This window comes from Rhinolophus sinicus, linkage group LG06, assembly GCF_036562045.2.
Source record: "Rhinolophus sinicus isolate RSC01 linkage group LG06, ASM3656204v1, whole genome shotgun sequence".
Taxonomy (NCBI): Eukaryota; Metazoa; Chordata; class Mammalia; order Chiroptera; family Rhinolophidae; genus Rhinolophus; species Rhinolophus sinicus.
The window spans coordinates 75,997,560-76,017,065 of NC_133756.1; the positions used below are offsets into that span (position 1 = coordinate 75,997,560).

Sequence of the window (19,506 nt, forward strand, 5' to 3'; positions counted from 1 at the left end):
TTCCCAACTCTATTCCATTGGTCTATGTGTCTGTCTTTTGCCAGTACCATGCTGTTTTGATTATTGTTGCCCTGTAGTACAAGCTGAAGTCAGGGAGTGTGATACCTCCAGCATTGTTCTTTTTTCTTAGGATTGCTTTGGCTTGGGATCTTTTGTGGTTCCTAACAAATCTGATGATTTTTTGTTTTATTTCTTTAAAAAATGCCATTGGAATTTTGATGGGGATTGCATTGAATCTGTATATTGCTTTGGGTAATATGGCCATTTTAACTATGTTGATTCTTCTAATCCATGAGCACGGAATGCCTTTCCATTTTTTTTGTGTCTTCTTCAATTTGTTTTAAAAATGTCTTATAGTTTTCAGTATATAGGTCTTTCACATCCTTGGTTAAGTTTATTCCTAGGTATTTTATTCTTTTTGTTGCAATTGCAAAAGGAATTGTTTTTTTTATTTCTTTTTCTGAGATTTCGTTGTTAGTATATAGGAATGCAATGTATTTTTGTACGTTGATTTTGTAGCCGGCAACTTGACTGTATTCATTTATTGTTTCTAAGCTTTTTGGTGGAGTCTTTAGTGTTTTCTATATGTAGCATCATGACATCTGCAAAGTGACAATTTAATTTCTTCATTCCCAATTCGGATGACTTTTATTTCTTTCTCTTGCCTGATTGCTCTGACGAGGACTTCCAAACACAAGATGAGAAGACATGTGAAACAATTTGTATGTTCTAAAGTGTGACAGAAATGCAATTTTACTATTCTTCTTCTTAATCAATCATTATTAATATCAGACATTAATAAGTGGCATAAGAACTCATCCTCCACGATCAGGAAAGTGCAAATTTATATATTTACTGAATTTATAAAATTCAGTACATAATTGCAAATTAACTGATGCTACTTAGCAAAAAGGAGAGAGCAGATCTCAAGTCACTCAATAAGTCTACCAGAGGCTCTTTCAGTGGCAGGCAGCCAGCCTTGGCCCATGCTGCAGTCTTTTATCTTGGATACCGTAAATAAAGCTGCAATGAACATTGGAGTGCACATGTCTTTATGAATAAATGTTTTCAGATTTTTGGGGTAGACACCCAGGAGAGGGATTGCAGGGTCATATGGTAATTCTATTCTTAATTTTTTGAGAAGCCTCCACACTGCCTTCCATAGCGGCTGCACCAATCTGAATTCCCACCAACAGTGCATGAGGGTTCCTTTTTCTCCACAGCCTCTCCAGCACTTGCTATTATTTGTCTTGTTGATGATAACTATTCTGACTGGGGTGAGGTGAGATCTCATTGTGGTTTTGATTTGCATTTCTCCAATGATTAGTGATGTTGAGCTTTTTTTCATATGTCTATTGGCCCCAATGACATTTTTCAGAAGTAGAACAAATAATCCTAAAATTTAAATGGAACTACAAAAGACCTGAAGAGCAACAGCAATCTTGAGAAAGAACAAAGTTGGAAGCATCACGCTCACTACCTGATATCAAACGATACTAAAAGGCTGTAGTAACCAAAAAGCATGATACTCTCATTAAAATAGACACATAGATCAATGGAACAGAATAGGAAGCCCAGAAATAAACCCATGCCTATATAGTCAATTAATCTATGACAAAGGAGGCAAGAATATACAATGGAGTAAAGACAGTCTATTCAGTAAATAATGTTGGAAAAGCTGGACAGATGCATACAAAAAATGAAATTGGACTACCTGCTTACACCACATACAAGAATAAACTCAAAATGGATTAAAGACTTAAATGTAAGACCCGAAACCATAAAACTTATTTTAAAAAGTATAGGCAGTAAACTCTCTGACATTGGTCTTAGTAATATTTTTTTCTGATATATCTCTTCAGGAAATGGAAACAAACAAACAAATGAGAGTATACCAAACTAAAAAGTTTTTGCACAGCAAAGGAAACTATCAACAAAACAAAAATATATCCTACTGAATTGAAGAAGATATTTACCAATGATACATCTGATAAGTGGTTAATATCCAAAACTCATATTAAAAAAAGCTTATACAACTCAACACCAAAAAATACAAACAATCTAATCAACAAATGGACAGAGAACCTGAGTAGACATTTCTCCAAAGAGGACATATGCATGGCGAAGAGACATATGAAAAGATGCTCAGTGCCACTCATCATTAGAAAAATGCAAATTAAAACCACAATGAGCTATCACCTCACACATGTCAGAGTGGCTATTATCAATAAATCAACAAACAACAAGTGTTGACAAGGATGTGGAGAAAAAGGAACCCTTGTGCACTGTTGGTAGGATTGCAAATTGGTACAGCCACTATGGAAAACAGTGTGGAGGTGAACACATAATGCAATATATAGATGATGTATTATAGAAACGTACACTTGAAACTTATGTAGTTTTGTTTACCATTGTCACCCTAATAACTTTTAATTAAAAAAAAAATCCATCTATAAAAAAAGAAAGAAAAGAAAATAGTATGGAGGTTCCTCAAAAAATTAAAAATAGAACTATGTTATGACCTAGAAATTCCATTTCTGGGAATTTATCAAAAGAAATCTGAAACACTAATTCAAAAAGGTTTATGCACCACTATGTTTATTGCACCATTATTTACAATAGTCATGATATGAAAGCAACTTAAGCGCCCATCAATAAACGATTGGAAAAAAAAGAAGTGATACGAGGTCAGACAATTAAGTTCATGAACTCATCCTCGAAAAAGTGCTACATACCTCATTGCTGAATATCACTACGGTCACCTTCGAAGTACTCCCCTTGGGAAGCTATGCACCAACATCAGTGCCTAGTCCACCCTTCAAAGCAATTTTGGAACTCTTTTTCTGGAATGACCATCAGAGCTATCAGTTGTTGTATTACCCTTGATGTCCTGAATGTCATCAAAATGTCTTCCTTTCAATATTTCCTTTATCTTTGGCTAAAGAAAGAAGTCATTGAGGGCCAGATCAGGCGAGTAGGGAGGGTGTTCTAACACAGTTATTTGTTCACTAGCTAAAAACTCCCTGATAGACAGAGCCGTGTGAGCTGGTGCATTGTCATGATGCAAGAGCCATGAATTATTGGCAAAAAGTTTGGGTTGTCTAACTTTTTCATGCAGCCTTTTCAGCACTTGCAAATAATAAACTTGGTTAACTCTTTGTCCAGTTGGTACAAATTCATAATGAATAATCTCTCTGATATAAAACAAAGTTAGCAACATTGTTGCAACAAGTTCACGAACTTAATTGTCAGACATTGTACATGTATACAATGGAATATTATTCGGCCATAAAAAAAGAATAATATCTTACCATTTGCAACAACATAGATGGTCCTAAAGGGTATTATGCTAAATGAAATAAGCCAGACAGAGAAACAGAAATACTATGATCTTACTTATATGTGGAATCTAAAGAACAAGATAAACAAACAAACAAAACAGAAATAGACTTATAGATACAGACAACAGAATGATGGTTGCCAGATGGGAGGAGGTTTGCAGGGCTAGGTGAAAAAGGTGAAGGGATTAAGAAGTAGAATTTGATAGTTACAAAATAGTCACAGGTATGTAAAGTACAGCATAGTGAATATAATCAATAATATTGTAGTAACCTCTATGGTGCCAGGTAGTTACTAGATTTACTGGGGGGATAACTTTGTAAATTTTATAAATGTCTAACCACTACACTGTACTCCTGAAACTAATATAAAATAATATTCAATATCAACTGTAATTGGAAAAAAAAGCACTATAACATCTGTCTTTTCATGTTTTGTTTTGTTTTGTTTTTAAGCCTATCCTAGTAAATGTATTTGCTTTGCGCAAAGCATTGTACAAGGTTTGACAAGCATGAAACCATTGTTAGGAGCTACGGTGCATGGAGAACATTTATACCACTCTAGCATTATTCCAATATTTTTAATGTCAGTATTTTCATTTCAATTCTCAGACATGTTTTAATCATATGAAGAGTTAAACATCAGATCTCTTGGAGGCAATGGCAAGGGGTTGGGTAGTAAAATGTGGTGAACTAAAGGGATGAAAAGTATCTTTCACAATTCAAGAACCATTACCTGCTCTTTCCGAAATGTAATGAAAGTTTCCATAGATATTTCCAACACAGAATTATAAAATGAATAAGGTCTGAAGATCTAATGTGAGGTGATGGGAGTGTTAATTAACTTGGTGGGGGAAATCCTTCTACAATGTACATTTCTATGAAGTCATCACATTCTACATTGTAAATGTATTAGAATTTTATCTGTCAATTATACCTCAATAAAGCTGGAGGTATAAAAGAATTCATGGACTATTTTGCCTCCCAGATAAGGCACACCTTGTACCTCTTCTTTATGGACCCTAATGATACAGATTCCTTTTTAGATCAAATGTTTTTATTCTTTCCCACATTGTTAGTGGATGTAACATCTCCCCACCTCCAGTCTCTGCAAAAGTAATCTCTCTACCACTTCTGTTCTTTGAAGAGTTTGCTCTGGCTGGTGACCCCTCACGTATAGTCTTGAGTCTCACCACATTGTCCTCCTCAATTTTATGGATAATCTGTCTATTCTATCTTTAAAGATACTGGCCTGGAAAAATCTACAGTTGATGCCATTGTTCCTTCCAATGATTGCATCATATCCTCAGTTCCTTTTTATTTAAACAAAACTTTTCTAAGATAGTCTATGCCTGTGCCATTGCAAAAAAACCATTGTTGATTAACTTTATCCTACAGCACACCAGACAGACATATTTTGGTTTATAATTATCCTGTGTTTACTTTTCTCTCTAGTCTTATGTGAGCTTGGGTGTGCATCTTGCCTGCCCAAATGACATTTAAAGATTCTTAAGGACAGGAATTATATTGTTTCTGTTTCTGCCCCAGAAGAAATTCAAATGCTGTGCTATGTACAAATAAATAAGTCAAACATTAGGTTGACAATTCATATGGGTAGGTATGCAGTCTATTCCACTCACTACTGTGCACCCAGCATGTAGCACAGTAAGTGTACATGGTACAAACTTGTTGAATAAACTAATTGTTAGAAATATGTTTATCAGGTGAGCACATAAAAAGAGACCAGTAGATTGTATAGTTGTATGGTGAGCTTTCAGTTCTAAACTAATCCATACATAATGCCAAAACAATTATTCTATCTAATAAAAAGAAAAACTCAGCTAGGTAAACAAAGTAGCAGTGAATTGTAACCCAAAGTATAAAACAAATATCCATAAGCCCATATTGATATAAATAAATGACTAAATAAATAAATAAATGGCAGTAAAGAGACAGATTTTCTAAGCAGAAAATTCTACATAATTTATGTAGATATTCTGTCCACTAGGATATGGATATACCTCACCCCTTAACTGCGTAATGTGCATAGTGGCTTCCTTCCTAAGAGGACAGTGTAGGAAGGAGGGGAAATAGAACAATTTTGCAGTGGAGGAATCTGACAAACACTACCTCAGCCAGGTGATCAAGATCAATAGTGATAGTCATATCATGCTGATAGTATGTACCATTGATAGAATGAGAATAGCACTTTGTCTCTGTGGTTCTCCTCCCCAAAGCCATAATTCCAGTCTAATCATGAGGCAAAAAAAATCAGACCAATCTCAACTGAAGGACATTCTACAAAATACCTGATCAATATACCTCAAAACTCTTTAGGTTGTCAAAAACAGGGAAAGCTTGAGAAACTGAGAGCCAAGAGGGGCATAAGGAGACATTACGATAAAATACAATGTGTTATCCTGGATGGGATTCTGTATCAGCAAAAGGATATTAGGTAAACACCACAAAAATCTGGCTGAACCATGAACTCCAATAATAAAAATGCCCAAATATTGGTTCATTGGTTGTGACAAACGTACCAGACTAATGTAAGGTTAATAATACGAGAAACTGGATGTGGCACATATAGAAACACTCTGTACTATCTTTGTATTTTTTTCTGTAAATCTAAAAGTGTCCTATTAAAAAGTCCTCTTTTAAATAAAAGTTCGGCTAAGAATCTAATGTCAAAATCTGGTTTTGTTTGAGTGCATTGAGTTGATCACATATTTTGGTGTCTTGGTTGCATTGTGTTCACAACTGATTCAGTTTCAGAGCTAATGTAAATATAACCACTCCAGTTCATGAGAAGTCACAGTCTCACTTTGTGGGCAGAGAAAGAACCCCCATGAGTCAATGGCGTCAACATTGCTGGAGCATTTACCTGGTTGACCTGTTGATAGCGCCCTCTGGTATTGATTGTGGAAACAGGTGGTGGCTAAAAGCCTGCAAAACCAGAGTCTTGTAAAAGCTCTCATCATTTCAGTGGATTCAGGTAGATTGTCATGCTTATCAAATAAATTAACTGTTTTTTTTCTTAAAAATAAATGTGTGGTAAAAATGCAAGATGGGAAAAGAGCAGCTCCAACCACAGCTGACTCTCAGCCTCAGGCTATCAAGTGGGTGTTGAGGAACAGAGGCTGCGACAGCCAGAGTCCAGCATCCACTGGGTTATTATTTGTTTTTTCCTTTCATTTTCAAGCTATTAGCCGAAGTATGGTTGACTCTATTGAAACAAAATCCCTATATATCTCAAGAAATTCTGTATGGTTTTAGAAAGTTTATCAGAGCCATGTTATAATAAGACCTACTTTATTTCTTCTTACTTTTGGTCCAAACGTTTTCAATCTACTTATTTTATTTTTGAACAGATATTACATTCACATGGTTTAAAATTCAAAAATAACAGAAGAGTGTGTGTTAGTTTCCTAGGGTTGCCGTAACGAAGGATCTCAAACTGGGTGACTTAAAGCAACAGATATTTATTCTCACGGTTCTGGAGGCCAGTAGACGAAATTGAGATGATGGTTGTGCTGTTTCTTCTGAGGGTGGTGAGGGAGGATCCGCTCCAGGCCTCCCTCCTGGCTTCTGGTGGCCATCGGCAATCTTCGGTATTCTGGCCTGTAGGCACATCACTTCGATATCTGCCTTCGTCTTTACATGGCTGCCCTGCCTGTGTGTGCTTGTGTCTCTTTGTCTCTTTTCATAAGGACAAGTCATATTGGATTAGGGCCACACCTTCAGCTTAACTTGATCACATCTGTAAAGACCTATTTCCAAATAAGGTCACATTCACAGGTACTGGGGTTTAGAACTTCAACATAGTGTCTCCTTGGAGGACACAATTTAATCTATAATAGAGTGTATGATGAAAATTCTCCTTCCAACCTAGTTCTCCAGCACACCTAATCCTTGGACAGGTGCCTACATTTTTTATATATACTTCCAGAGATATTTTATATTATTACAAACAAGTGAAAACCCAGTGGGTGCTGGACACTGGTTATCTCTGCCTTTATTCCTTATCTCTCTGTATTTCTATATATCTATATATTTCCTACTATTAACAAGTGATAATGTATTATAGACACTAGATCTTTTTCACCTAATAATATGTAATAAAGATTGTTTAATATTAATATATAGATTATTCATATTTTATAACTAAATAGTATTAGATTATAGGGTTATAAAGTTATTTAACCAGTCCCCTATTGATGGAATTTGGGATTTTCTAATCTTTTGCGATTGCAGCCAATGCCACAGCGAATAACCTTGTCCATATTTTACTTCTCCCTTAGTGAATATATTTATAGAATAAGTTCTTAGAAAAATTACTTAAGGTCAAAGAGCATATGCATTTATAATTTTAATAGGTATTGCCAAATTCCCCATAGAAGTTGAAAACTATATATATTCCCATCAGCTCTTTATAAATGACTTTTCCCCCAACTCCCTTACAACCATAGCACGTTATCCTTATTTTATCAAAACCAATTGGGAGTTGGAAAGTGGAATCTCCATGTAGTTTAATTTGCAGTTTACTTGTCATGAGTGAGGTTGCGCATCTTCTCATATATTTAAATTTCTGTGATTTTGTCTGTGAGATGTCCTTTTTACTTTTTCTCCTGGGTAGTTGACCTTTTCCTTATTGACTTGTGGGTGCTATTTAGGTATTAGGTATATCATCTCTTTGACTGTGTATGAATTACAAACATTTTTCCTATTTGTTGTCTTATGAAAGCTACTTTAACATGGAATTTGGATTTACTGTCAGTTGACTGCATTTTGGATCCATTTAAGTAGTTTACTTTTTAAATTAGAAGCAGTTGGTAATTCGTACTGTTTTGTTTCTTGGAATAGACCTGGAGGACAATAGTATATTGAGATATAAATGTAAACATGATTTTGATTCTTTCAGTAATGAGTAAGTACCATTTTCCCCCTCCATTTTGTAGAAGCTTTATGGAACACCTATAATCCTATCAATTATAAAAATAGAATAACAATGATAAATTGAAATATTTACTCTATGTAAAACCTATTTTTATTATTCTAACAAGATCTAAACTTTGTTTACTAAATAGCCTTGGTACAAACAGCAAATTATAGATACTTTATGATATCTTTTACAGAATCTTTTGGTCCAAAGTGCAAAAGAAAGGGTCTTGTATTAAGATTTAATAAAGTTTTACTAGAAATATGTACTGTCCTTTCTGGGATCAATCAAGTACCTGGCTGCTGGCTTTTTAGTTAATGGGACATTCCATAGGACAGTGCCATCAACTCTGTTCTCTAATGTTAACAGGAGGTGTCTGGCCGCGCCTTCACCCTAGAGCTTTACAAACCTTTCATTCAATAGCGCAGTTCCCGGTGAAGGTCTCAGTCAGAGCTGAAGGGATTGAATTTGCCACCAGGAAGGGACAATTGCGGAGGGCTATTTGGTCACATCACGACATCTCACCTGCCCTCCCACCCTCCACCTGGAATTCAGAGAAGCCCCTGTGACATTAACCTTGGAGCATTAGTTGGTAGGCACATCATCCCCTCGGGGAAGAGGTTGCAAAGTTAACATTTTGAAAGCAATTTTCTGCCACTAAAAAATGTGTGGTTTATCAGAACCCTAAGAAATGTCAAATGATTGGGATTATCCCCTTTCTCCTTTCCTGTATGCCTTCAATTAGCTGAATGAAAGCAAACCCACGGTTTTAGAACCAAAAATAGCTGGAGAAAAGTGACGCAGATTTCACCGAGATGAAAGAGTGGAACTCAGAAGCCTAATTAAAAGCAACTGAGAAACCAGTATTCGATACAGAGTTTACTCACCTGAAAAAATAAACCAAAAGCTCCAGCGAGGCTTTGGGGGAGGGCTGTGGGAAAGGGGGAGAGGTCTCAGGCGGGTCACAGGAAGGCCCAGCCAGCAAGGACACAGAGCTTCACTATTTCTTCCCTCTTGGAGTCAGGGGAAGGTCAGCCAGGCAGTTGAGGCCACCACCACACTGGGACTGCCCGACAGTGGTCAGTGAGGGAGAGAATGAACAGGCGTGCCATGGTGGCAAGGCGACATTTATTCTCCCAAACACTTTGTTTCCTTTTCTGTCTTGAAATGTGCATGATTAGCTAAACATCTTTCCCCCCAGATTTTTCCAGACTTCTTTCTCTTCTCACCAGTCCTCCCCTCTTTACCAAAATTCAGAGCATGTCTGTGCATTCAGCATATGGATTGTTTTTAATGGCAGGAGCTCACAAGGACTTACTGAAAGAATTGGGCCTCATTTACCAACAGGAAAATTCTCTTGGTTTTGAGATACATCAAGGCCCAAGGTCAGTCAAGAAATAAATGATTACTTCTCTCATACATTGCATATTTTTAACCTACAAATCAACTCCCCAAATGGAATGCTGGCAAATAAAACAGCTTTGGTGATCCCTCTAAATGCAATTGCCATCTTGTCCAAGATTTTATTTGGAGGCATGAGAAAAGACTCAACCTAATTTTCTTGGCCCTTGACTGCTGGGGGAAACGTCCTTCATTCTTTCCCTTCCCAAGTTTGATATTTGTTACCTTGGGTAGAGTGGAAGGTGGGGAATGTGAAAAGATGTAGATGGTGTCTCCAAACAAATGCAGTGGATTTTCCAAATAACTGAAACGACAGTATTATTTTTGGAACAGTCTGCTAAGGGGGCAGAGACCAGATGTTTTCAGATGCTCTGTGAGGTCACAGTCAGCTCTTCTTTACTTTACCCTTTGTCAATATGTCCCATAACTTAGTGAGACTATCAATCAACCCTGGATATCACCTACTGTTTCAGAAGCCGAATGAACTTTACAAAGGATATCCCAGTATTAGTATTTTATATTGAGATTACTACTGTCATTCTTTAAATACTTTGGGAACACCAAATACTTTATACTTTGCTGATTATTGCAGCTCTGCTATTGCAGAGAGATTTTATATTAAGTACTAAAGATATGGCCTTGTCTGTAAGAGATCAATCATCTTATGGGAACATGTTTATGTAAACACAGGACGATTCAGCACTCTTCTGGGAGAGCTGTTCTTTTCTTTCCTTATTTCCTTTTAATAGAAGGAATCCTCCTTTGTGTATCTATCTTTTCTATCCTGTTTCCCATCGTGAAACCTCTCCGCCTGAGGCTAAGGACCAGCATTTAAAGATTGTCATCCTCTGTCCAGCACAACATTGAGGCTAATGCCTTTCAAATGATTTTTTGCTTTTGTTGTTTTTCCTGGGGACCTCATGAGCAGACATTTAATCAATTATATTTTTCAGTACAGTCTGTGCAAGGATCCTGTCTTAATATTTTTTCCCCTTATGCCCAATCTCAGGTATTCTTCTATTCCTACCTCCAGGCCCAGTATGAGATTTTTTGTATACGTATGTCCCTACGTAATCATGCACTCTTTTTTATAAAATACATTGGGTTGTTTTGTATGTATGTATACTTTAACTTCTACAAATAGCATCATGGTGTAAATTGCATTCTCTTTATTACTTTCTCCATCCAACAGTGTTTTTCAGTTCTTTCCGTGTTGCTGTATGGTAATTTCATTATTTCCAGTTGCTTCACAGAATGCCACATGGGCCACTAATCTTGTGTACACATTCAGATGGAGAAGATGGAAGAATCAGAACTATTTGCCTCAATAGGGCAGTTACTTAAAGTAGCAGATAGTGTAAGGACAATCACTGTCTTTGAATAAATTTATAACCCTGATAGGAGGTGAGCTAATGTGATTAGTCGCTCTGTCACATAACCACGTGGCTTCCTTGGTTTTCCTTTGCAGCCCGTGCCACAGTTATGATGGTGGGGTTATGGGTAATTATGAGTAAGAATCTGAGAGCTGCTAGCAGATGAAACTATGTCTGCTTGTTCTCTGCTATATCCCCAGTGCCTGGCCCAGTGCCTGGGAAATGGGAAAGCTTGATAAGCATTTGGTGGATGAGTGTAGGAATAAGTGGGTAAATTAATAATAATGACTTCATAACTCCCATGAGACTGGGAACCAGACAAACTTAGGCTTCATGCTGGCTGTACCACTGGGCAACGGTAAACCTCTCTGAGTCTATTATCTCCTCTGGCAGATAAGTTATCAGAGTTGTCAGGATGATTATGTGATCTGATAAAAATCAGAATAGCTCAAAAGGTATTCCACGCTTAGTAGGATCTCAGTAAAAGGAGCAATTATTTAATCCAATATTGTAAGTGTTAAGTGTTATGCTAGGGTTATAGCAGCATTTATGAGCAGCAAGGATTATAGGCATTCAGGGCACCACAAGAATTAGAATGGTTTCCTCCTTGTACTCGCACTGCATGCAAGTGTACTTAATGAAAATAGTAGCTAAAAACGGCGAATGTAAATGTTCTTAATAATTGGCCACAAAGAGAATTCAACTCAAGACACTATGGCTGCAAAATTAGTACCATGAGTAGGTAGGCTTACCCTACCTACCCATGGTAAGCTGGTGCTGCTTACCCAAATGACAAGCAGCACCAGTCATTTGATACCAGTGAGAAATGAAGAACAGAGGTTTAAAGAAACAATCATAAATACTGTGTTTCCCCTAAAATAAGACCTAGCTGAACCATCAGCTCTAATGCATGTTTTGGAGCAAAAATTAATATATAGACCCAGTATTGTTATATTACATTATATTACATTATATTATATTATATTATATTATATTATATTATATTATACCAGTTTTATATTAAAATAAGACCAGGTCTATATTAATTTTTGCTCCAAAAGACGCATTAGAGCTGATGGTCCAGCTAGGTCTTATTTTCGGGGAAACACAGTACCCACCTAGGGAAGAGGAACCCAGAGGAAGGAGCATTTTTGGATTTGCCAGGTACTAAACTGTTCAAAACCCAACTTTCTCATTTTTGGTTGTCAGCATGCTCATTATGTTATAGATATTACCCAAAAGTTGGAAGAAGCAAGAAAAAGAGACAGACTAAGTGGAAAAACAGAATGTGAGGTTCAGTAGTTTCGACTAGAACAGGAGTCAGCAAACTATAGCCTGTGGGCCAAATCCAGCCACAACGTGTTTTTGTAAATAAAGTTTTATTGGAATACAGCCACACTCATTTGTTTAAGGATTGTCTGTGGTGACTTTCACATGATAGTTAAATAGTTGTGACAGAGATCATCTGGCCCCACAGAGCATAGAAAATTTATTATCTGACCTTTTACAGAAAAATTCTGCCTGATGACTGGCCTAGAAGAAGGGAGCACAAAACATCCATGTTTACTATGATTTAACAGTGATCTCCTCCCTCAACTGTCAGGTAGAACAGTCAGAGAAGAAATAAAGGGAACAGCTAGAAAAGCAAAATCTAACCTTCACATTTGAAATTCATTAATTTATTTTTATTTTATTTTAACCTTTCAATAACCCAGTACACAGTCTCAGATCAGATAACTCAATCCTGACAAATATTGGTTCACGAAAGTCTCTGTTGAGGCACTTAAGGTTCTCAAAGCCCAACTTTCTATCTGCCCGTAAAAACAAACAAAAAGAAATTGATTTTTAAAGAATTTGGGAAGCCTCTGTGCACCTCTAAATCACCTACTGCTGGTTGCCATTCACAGCTTAGTGGCAGGACCTGTAATTTATTAAGGGAAACCCAGACTGCAGATGAAGCTGCAAAACTGCAACGTGAAATCTGACCTCGAGCACACAGAGTTCCCCTTCCAAATCTCCAGACCTCTCAGGTACATTTCTGGAAATAGTTAGTGGCACGGTCCAGAGGCCCATGAAACTGGGAAATGCTTCCACAAGAAAGTCTGCCCTTACCAAGCTTGGTTTGCAGGTTATCACACTGACGTTTTCCACTTCCACACGAAAGACCTTCTTTTACCATTGTCCTATGAAAAAACAAAAGCAGAAATATTTGCTAAAGCACCAAGAAACAATACAGACAGAAAGAGCAAGGAACTTGAACACAGAGGATCTGGGTTCAATCCATTTTCTCCTTTTCGAGACTGAAAGATTGGGTAGCTGAATTTTTCTCAGTTTTATTCTCCTGAACTTTAAAAAGGGGTGATGCTAACACTCCAGAATCATAGAGTTGTTTAGAGGATTATTTTCATTCCACTCTCACTGAAAGTTATGATTTTTTTTTATTGGGTCCCCAAAGTGGGCGTCTTTGTTTTTAGGTCTTGGCACCCCTTCTGGCATGGCACCCCTTTCTTTGATGACCTCTTTTAGTTGTCTAGAACACCTTTTCTCCAGGAACTAGTAATACATTTTTGTCCCCATAAGCATCCCACCCCCACTGACCAATAGCCAGGCGCCTAGACTTATGTATAGGTTTCTCACTTTCTTCTAAGTAAGATGGAGCCCTGGTCAACTGACTCCTAAGGGAGTTTAAAAGGGCAAGTCTAGGATAATCACTTCTAGGTTTATTTCCTTATGATGAATTCCAGGAAGTAGAATTGGCAGCCAAAGAATTTCTCTTTTACATACTGGATTGCTAGAACTCTTTATATATAAAAAATATTGGTCCTTTATCTGGAACATATATATATATATATATATATATATATGGCAAATACTAAATACTTCCCTGCTTTTTAAAGTGACATTTAATTTTGCTCATGGGATTTATTATATATAGTCAGAGCTATTAATGATTTATTTTACAATCTCTGCCTTTGATGTTACTCTTAGAAAGGACCTTTATAACACCAAGACTATATAAATATTTATCTAAACTTCTACTACTTATAAGGTTTCTCTCTCTCTCTCTTTTTTTTTTTTTAGCATTTTATCTCTTTAATCCATCCGAAATTTATTTTGATGTTTGAAGTAAGGTAAAAAGCTCACTTAATTTTTTCCAGATAGGTAAGTAATTTTCCCAGTACATATAATCATCTATCTTTTCCCTACTCATATGAAATACTACATTTATCATATATTAAATAATGATATACTCTTGTGCCTGTTTTCAAAATATGAAAACTTACGTTTGCATCTTTGTTCCTAGAGGACATGGTGGACTTGATAGAAGCAAGAACAAGGGAAGAAAGTAAGACATCTCACAGGCCCTGCCAAAATGGGGGGCGTGGGTACTTATGAAGGTCACAGTGGGGGTTGGGTAGAGTCTGAATTCACCACAGTTGTGTGTGGCCGGGCAGTGTATAGTAACCTTAAGTTGCCTTGTTTTTGAGTAAGTATGATGTTTGTGTTTCTAGAAGAGCTAGCTCAAAGTATCCTAAAAGAATCATCCTAATAATACTCATGAAATCCAAAATGACAGACCAACTTTTTTTTTATTATTCAGACAAAGAACAGAAAATTGAAGTGACTTTTGCAGAATTAGAGAGTGCTGGGAATAGAACTGAGGTCTTCTTGCTCTTAGCACAGAATTAAATCAGTTTCCAAACCTGACATATAACTGGCCCTATTGTGGACTTTTTGATCTCCTCTAATTCCCTAATGTGTTTCTCAGAATATTTTGGATTTCGGTTTATTTTCTTAAGACAGTGAAGAACCTCCTTATGTTTCCATTCACTTTATTTTAACGTTTTTTTATTTTAATGATTTTTTTTTTCTGGAGTCATTTCTATGTGAAGGAAGTGTGGTGTGGCATTTGGAGGAAGCCATATGTCTGTGGCCCACTTTCTTTGACTGGGAGAGTGTTCTCAAATAAGAAACTGCTGCCGGCCAGTTGTCAGGCGAGCAGTTCACGGTGCACCAAGGAATCAGGGAGAGAGCTGTGGTTCTCACAGGGTCTTTATCTTTCTGTCCCCTGCAATTCTCTGCCCCCGCCAGAAGAGTCTGATTCCCTTACTGAAAGATTATATAGCAGCCCCTGCACTTCTCCAACATAATGCTTCTCACAATTGCAATAGAACAACTTATTATGTAATTAATGGTTTAATACTCATATTCCTGGCTAGAGGTAGGCCCATGAGAACACGATTTAGCAGGGCTACTTCATGGGTGAACAATCCACGCAGCCACACAGGATCCTGTGCTGAGAAGGAACCCATGTTTGGTTAATGCTCTGCTGTTATTGTCTTGAAATACTTAACATTTTTTGAGATGGGACCCTGCAAATTATGTAACAAACCCTGGACCTAAGTTCCATCCTTTGATGAATTCTAAGCCCAGCACTGGTAGTGGCAACCGCACTATGTTTGTTGAATGTTGTTACTGAATAAACTCACGAAGATGAGCTGGGAAGTGTTGATGTTTTCACCCAGAAAGTGTACAGCAAAGATACGTTGCACTGCATGATTCATTATTTTAATTAAGGTGGATTCTGGGGAAATGGAAGGTGACTACTGCTTCAGGTCAGGGTCTCCAGGAAGTGGACTCCCAGGTGGAAATTGTGTGTAGAATCATTAGGGATTCTCCCAGGATTAGCATCTGTTGGGGAAGGGAAGGAAGCAAGCTTGGGCAGATGGAGAGATTGAGCTGTGCAGCAGTCACTGTAAAAGCGCCTCTGCCAACCCATAGGGTGCTCTGAGGTTGGAACGACCTTTTAGGGTTGTCCCAAGTTAGGGCCAGGTTGCGGGTTCCATTACTAGATGCAGGCTGTAGCAGGAAGGAGGCAGGATTCTGGCAAGGTCATTGGCTTTAGCTTGGTGTCATAGTTCTCAGTCAGGGTGATATTCCCCCCAGAGGATATTTGGCAATTTTGGATTGTCAGGACTACGGGGTGGGCATCCAGTGCACAGATGCCAGGAATGCTACTAAACATCCTATGACACAGGAAACGGTCTCCACAATAAAGAACGTTCAGTCCCAAATGTCTATTGTGCAAGGCTGAGAAACCCCGGCCTAATGCCAGTCCTGGAGAACCTGGCAGCTGGGCTGTCTGCAGGCAGTACTCTCACAACTGAGGGTACGTGCTTTGTAGCCTTGAAGGAGCCTCTCGGGGAGCAGCCTTACACGCCTGGGTCTCACTTTGTTACAGAGGAAGGTCGTAGGACAAACTACAGCCCTGGAGGCAACAACATATGCTCTCCATTCTAGACTTCCCTCACACTCAGAGGGTGCCTCTGCTGGTCTTGGGAGCTAATCTAGAGGGGCCATTTCTCAACGCGAGCACTGAGTGGGGCTGTAGTGCCGCTGTGGTTCATTTTTGGTCCACACTCACAAAATGAGCCCACCCTCTGTGAACAAATCTCAGTATTGCCCCTCCTTCGTTAACTGGCCATGAAGGATGCCCTCCCCAAGGGGGCTATAGGTGTGGTCGAAGGAAAAGCATTGCTATGACACAGTGGGTGACATGAGGGCTGGGCCACGTGCTCATGCAGTTCACCTGAGCTCTCTAGTCTTATTCATGCCTGATCCCTAGTGCCACTCATTTTATGGTGGTGTCTTGGCTGGGCCTAATCCAACCTTATGATTTGGTAGACCTGACAGAACTCAGCTTGTGATGGGCAGTTCTGGCTTTGTGGTCCCTTAGTGACACAGTTCTGGCACTTCAACTCTATAGGGTCTAGCTGCTCACCAGGATCTATTTTCTACAAAGTGAATAATTCTCTTCAGCTGGCATGGACATGATCTGAAACCCTCAGGGACCATGCTATAATTCTCTTATTGGGACTTGCCATGTCCTCCACAGAGCATCTTAACCCACACAAACTCCTCTCATCCCATACAGTCAACCACATATGGCCAGGTGGCAGTGCCACTCCTTGCATCACATCCTGCTCTGGACACCCCTCAAAGCTGACAGCTTTGTGTAGTAGATTGAATTGTGTTCCCCCTAAAAATGTGTCTAAGTCCTGCCCCCTGTTAACTGTGAATATGGACTTAGAAAAAGGGTCTTTGCATCTTTTATTAAATTAAGGATCTCCAGATGAGATTATCCTGGATTTAGGGTGGGCCTTATAGCCAATGATCTCCCTTATGAGAGAAAGGAGATGGGCACTTGCTACTCCTGGAGATAGATACACAGGGAAGAAGACAGCCATGTGAAGACAGAGACACAGACTGGAGTGATGCTGCCAGGAGACAAGGAACGTCTGGAGCCACCAGGAGCTGGAAGGAAGGGCTCTCCCTTAGAGCCTCCAGAGGGAGTATGTCCCAGCCAACATCTTGCATTTGGACCTTTGGCCTCCAGAACTGTGAGAGAATACATGTCTGTTGTTTTAAGCTGCATAGTTTATGGTTTAGCATACCTGCCTGGGTTGAGAATTCAACTTTCTTTGGTTATTCTTATATTTAGTCCTGAACCTGGTACTCACTTCTGCTTTTCATCTACAGGACATGAGAATCTCTTTCTGTTTTGCCAAGGAGCCCTTCTCACTCTCATATGCAGCCTTTAATTGCTGAATAATCCCTTTCCGTCTTTCCAAAGAATCTATTGTTTTTCTTTTCCAAATAATCTGTAGCCTCTAGCAACAGCCTTTAGATTGCATTGTTGTTATACTTCTATTTCCTCCATATTGATCAAACACATGATACACTGAACCCTCTAGTGCACTTCTTTCTACTGCTAAGGCATCCATCCCACTCACCTCTGGTGTGAGGAGGCCATCACTGGTCCACCTACCTCTAGTGATGCGTTTCTCACTGCCCGCAGCTGGGAGAATGCAGCCCTGGAAGCCTGTTGAGCACCTACTTACTCAGACAGCTTCTGGGACCAGTAGCTGCAGATTAGCTTCCCCAGGAAGCAGACTCAGAGATGAAAATTAGCATGCCGGAAGTTTATTTGGGCATGTTCTCAGGAGTAACGGCTGTGAGGTGAGAGAATGAAGCTGGATTGGGCAGTGGAAGAAGGTCTCCGCCTACCACACAGGGAGCTATTTGTCCTACAGTGTCATCCCACGTTGGGGTAAGGGGATACAACCTTGATATCACCACATCAGCCAGTCATTTGGGTGCATGCTGTCCCCAGGAAGAGGGTAAGAACCCTGGGTGAGGTTGCTGTCTCCTGCCAAGAGCAATTCCTGGAGAGGACTGACGCTGAGCTCTAGCAGCTAGCAGTGCCATCAGCCAGTTTCTAGATGGCTCCACACAGCATCTACTGCTCTTGTGTCAACTTCCACAAATGTAGTAGAATAGAATATTCATGTAATATAACATCCTTATATTAATATGTCACTCATAATAATATACAATTCATACAAATATACTATTAATTGGTAATATATAATTCATAGTAATATAATACTCCTCTATTAATATATAATATTAATATTATATTAATGTTAATAATATACAATATTCTTTTTATTCTATCATTTTTATTCTTTTTATTCTGTCATTCTTTTTATTATATCATTGTTATATATATATACACACACACATATATCACAATATGTTATACCACACTGGCTTTTATTAATACATATTAATTGTTAAAAGCCAGACCTCTCAAAGATCTTAGGAACAAGGATGTACTTGAGTTGGAGATAGAATAACCGTAACTGCATTTAACCTTGGCAGAATCAAAAGAAGTGTCAGAAAATTTTCCTCCAGTTTCCATGAACATGTGGACTAGATTCTGGCAGGAAAATTTCTAGTTCCCCTACCTTAGTCAGAATCTGTGCCAGGCAGTCAGTGAGAACACACTTTTGCACATTTTCAGACACCCTTGTTGGCTCCAACATTGGCAGCACACGGCTGGATTGTGGCAATGAATGTCTGGCAGGCTACCAAGCACATGTTTTTCTCAGACCCAGGGAAAGGCAGAACTTTATGGTCACCGGCAATGACCTGGAGACTGTAATTTTGACACAGTATATTGTCAGTTCTCAGCATGTGTGGGAGTGAAGCACATCATCTAAAAGGCATTGCTGTTTGGCTCTACAAGGCAGTGTGTGTGTGTGTGTGCGTGCGTGCGTGCGTGCGTGTGTGTGTGTGTGTGTGTGTGTGTGTAGGGCAATAGAGTCCTGTTTTGAGCTCTTTTAATTTTTGCATTTTAGCAGATTTGCCATCTCAGTTACATTTTGCTTAGATGAATTGTAAACTTGGGCTTTGTTCCCTGGTGGTCTCTGGCTGAAGATGGAGAGAGTGGCCCAAAGCTGGGGTAAAAACATTAGATAAATAGTCCTGATAACCAAGACTTGTCTATTTAATTTCTGGGCTTAGTTCTTTGGGGCAAGGGAAGGATGATTTTATTTTAAGTCCACAGAGGTGCCTAGGTCTCAAACTTATGAAATATGTTTTTTAGGTG

General features: G+C 38.6%; 1 long non-coding RNA gene across 1 annotated transcript; it reads right to left on the reverse strand.

Annotated features, from left to right (window-relative positions):
- Window positions 1–13,163: 13,163 nt before the first annotated feature.
- On the reverse strand, window positions 13,164–17,955 carry LOC141572479 (uncharacterized). The gene is made up of 2 exons (XR_012497829.1): window positions 17,881–17,955; window positions 13,164–13,234 (listed from the first exon to the last, which is right to left on the reverse strand). It is a non-coding gene; the product is annotated as an uncharacterized LOC141572479 (long non-coding RNA).
- Between the last annotated feature and the right edge of the window lie 1,551 nt (window positions 17,956–19,506).